The sequence below is a fragment of the Glossina fuscipes genome, unplaced genomic scaffold (assembly GCF_014805625.2).
Source record: "Glossina fuscipes isolate IAEA_lab_2018 unplaced genomic scaffold, Yale_Gfus_2 55718, whole genome shotgun sequence".
In the NCBI taxonomy this organism is placed as follows: domain Eukaryota; kingdom Metazoa; phylum Arthropoda; class Insecta; order Diptera; family Glossinidae; genus Glossina; species Glossina fuscipes.
Genome location: NW_024000432.1, coordinates 1,517 through 5,137, shown reverse-complemented (window position 1 = coordinate 5,137; position 3,621 = coordinate 1,517). Strand labels below are relative to the sequence as shown.

Here is a 3,621-nt window from a genome sequence, read left to right as displayed (position 1 = left end):
ATAAGGTAAAGACATTTATTTTTGATGATTGCCTACGAAATTGCATCGATAGGTAATAGCATTGAGTTTTACGACAAAATAATAATTAAAACCTCATTGTGTCCGAAAACGTCTTTATTAGTGAATTTTCACTGGAATTCACTGAATTTCACTGCAATTTTTTGAAAAATTTCGCTAAGAAAAAACGTAGAATTCTTTAATATGAAGTTGTATTTACTACGTAGAGTGAGAGTCAGCGGAATACCCAACATCAAAGACCTTCGCCGTAGCTAGTTTCTGGATTTTTAATAAATACACACATACCGGGTTCCTTTGTTTCACATGGCATAGCCGAGGCGGGCGTCGTTTCAGCATGGTACGAGTTAATCATGGTAAGGATGGAGACGTTCACGTAGGTACATCGTAGAAAGCACAGAAGCACAGATGCTATTGCTTCATACAAGTTCGATAGAGTGACACAATTTAACAAAATTACTGTTTACCCAAATAATGAGAAAAAAAGGGCAAGCAGTCAAATGGCTGTTAATTACTATTGTTACTGTTGCTGTTGATAACGAAAGCACCAAAGGTTCCTACAACTTTATTAGTTCTAATTTTGCAGAACATGTTAAAGCTTCTTGAGGTAATGGAGAAGAAGAATTGAAGAAAAAAGAATTCTTCTTAATAACGATATTCGACCCATTATTACAAAAGTCTATAGAGTGTGTGTCTGCAAGAGAGACGCGTGGAATTCTGCAGTTTTCTTTTCTCATTCTCGTAAAATTTTGGAAATTTCCAAAATTATACTTTCCGTTACTCGATAACAACGAAGATGTAGTTACCTGAATGATCACATTGTCAGCATTATTTTCGGTCGATGGCGCCTTCAATATAATCAATAATTGTAAGTAAAACAAGGCACAAATTATGTGCGACAATAACCAGGTTTCACTTTCGAATTTTCTCCTTTATGTATGCACAACACAACTGCAGGATCACGTTTAGCGTTAGCATTGGTGTATTTAGAGGTGCAATTGTAAGAGAAAACATTTGTAAGTTGAAACCAAACAAAGTGATTGTGTTTTCGTCGCGTTCTATATACTGATTTGTATTGTGAGTTGTCTATAATTTATCTGGAATGATGCAAAGCTTGCACTTTATTGATGAAAACAAAACGCCGACCATATGAAAAACAGAAAAGGTTGTTAGAAAAGAAGGCGAAAGCAAAACCGAAATCTACAGTTGAAAGACTAATGGAGAGATGCCCTACTACAATAACATTTACACTATATGTGGGTTCAAATCTCGATTGCTATAGTGTCTAGGTTGGTCGAAGTTAGAATCAGGACTCAGCCGGTAAAGGCGTAACACTTATCGATTGGGCATATATCCACTAAGCTGCAGTCACTACCTCCCTATTTCTTCCTTTCCTTCTGTTTCTTTAATTCTTTCTAAGTTCTTCCGAATTTCGATTTCTTTATCTCAATTTTTTATATTGTAGCATATGCCGAGAATATTACTGGCACAATTTATCTCCAACGATATGAACTTTTGTGTTAATCTATATGGAGTGGTACACATTAAGAGCGTGAAGAGTTGTTCTTAAGGAAACTGGACGATTGTAATGAAGATTTTATTATTGAGAGTGTTGTTCTTTACATTAATTGGAAAACTTCAAACCTGTAGTTGAAGAGATTATTCGATGACTGTCGAGAATAGATTAGCGCTACCTGCACTTATCATGGAGTTCAGGCAGATCTTCTCCATTCTCCATAAATCACTCAAAGTGACACAAAAGCGGAAAATATAATTGTATATTCTTGTGGATCTGGCGATAGGTGTTCACAATGTAGGCTCTTCTGTATATTCTCCCAATTTTTGCAATACATTGATTGAGAAGCGACAACCCTGGAATCCTATAACTAAAAACTAATCAGAAGATAAAAATCCGGATCAAACTAAAATTTGTTCCTTATGTTGCACGCCTTTATTTATATTTCTTATCTCTTTGAACTTTTTGCCGTCATCTTTTCAACAAGGTTTGTGATGACTGATAGTGAAGAATATGGCAACATTACCATAAAAGGAGAGAAGAAAGTTTGATCTACTTTGTCATTATTCAGTTGATTATACACGTGACAATCCATTCTATTTTAACAGTAAAATTTGCTTTTAAAGAAGAGCGATTTTTAAGAAATCCGTGTTTGTTGAAAGAAAAGATACTGAACAGAACTCAATTCAGATCATCATTTGTTAGGATAACAAAACCAATTTAAGAGGTGCGTATGAAAAAACTTTGATACGATTTTATGTTTATGTGTCGTTATAGTTTAAGAGGACGTATGTTTCTAAAACAAAGATTGAACTATTAGCGAAGTTCTACAGGGCATAGACAATTCTTTGATCATCTAGTAGGTTATACGTCGCACATCGTATAGCGTTTGGTGTGCATACACGAGTAGTTTTGTATTGAAAGTTTTTGTGTTCAACGCTAATGTATCGCGACGTATGTGCGGGTTATGGTAGCTAATAATGATAATTCATAACGAACTTGCATCCGTCCATTAGTTTCTAGATTTGTGCGTTGAAATCTATGCGCGACTTATGAGACGCGGAATATTGCTTACAATATGTTAATAGTTTTTATTTTAGTCTCTTTCAGTATTTATCCAACGGTATGGACGCTAAATTTGTGAATGAAGTGGAACGCATCTCCCCGAAAAAATGCGAAAACCTCGATTATGGGAAGACTTACCTCCACGGATTGACCAAAATGCGTATCAATCAGAAGGTAAGCGGACAACTATTTAATTCGGCACTCGTTAAAACTAACTTCATCACTCTATCCTACAGCTCTTTGATTTTTCTCTGGACGTAGATGGTGAGCTCATCTACGTGCATAAACTTGCACTCGCGATTGCCTCTGATTACTTCGCCGCGATGTTTGAAGGTAAGTGATTCCCGGAAACTGTCAAATCGGGCTTAAGTAAAACCTTTGAATATTTGCTTTTATAGCTGATATGAAGGAGAGGAAGGAAGGGACTGTCAAGCTGCAGGATGTGGACGTAGTCGCCGTCAAGGCACTCGATGATTACGTTTACAGCGGGATCATCACGCTTGCAGAAGCAAACGTCGAAGCGGTACTATCTGCATCGGACTTATTTCAGATCGTTTGGGTGAAAGAGGAATGTATCAAATTTCTCAAGAACAACTTGAACCGAAACAATTGTTTTCGAGTGCGAAAAATCGCTGGTAAGAGTAGGATGGAATTCTCGCAGATTTGGCTCAACTAAAAAGCTTTTATTCTTTTTCAGGTATGCATTCTTGCGGACACTTGCAGGATGTCAGCCATAAATATATTTTGGATCACTTCGATAACCTAATTGCCGAGGAAGACCTACTATTATTGTCATTTGAAGAGGTATCTAAATAATCCAATCATAAAAGTTGACGAACGAACGAATGCAGTTAGTGTTGTTAGTATTGTTGTGTGAAAGAATAATTCAATCTCTAATCTCTTATTGAAGTATAGGTCCGTGGATCTGCTCTAAACTCAATTACTTTGCAATCATCTGTTCTAATGACCTTTGTCTTGATAAGAATAGAAAATTAAAAATCAAGTTTACGAAAAGAAATTTTTGG

General features: G+C 36.2%; 1 long non-coding RNA gene across 1 annotated transcript; it reads left to right on the top strand.

Moving 5' to 3' along the window:
- Positions 1-2,669: 2,669 nt before the first annotated feature.
- On the top strand, positions 2,670-3,027 carry LOC119643114. The gene is made up of 3 exons (XR_005248215.1): positions 2,670-2,770; positions 2,833-2,929; positions 2,995-3,027. It is a non-coding gene; the product is annotated as an uncharacterized LOC119643114 (long non-coding RNA).
- The last annotated feature ends 594 nt before the right edge of the window (positions 3,028-3,621 follow it).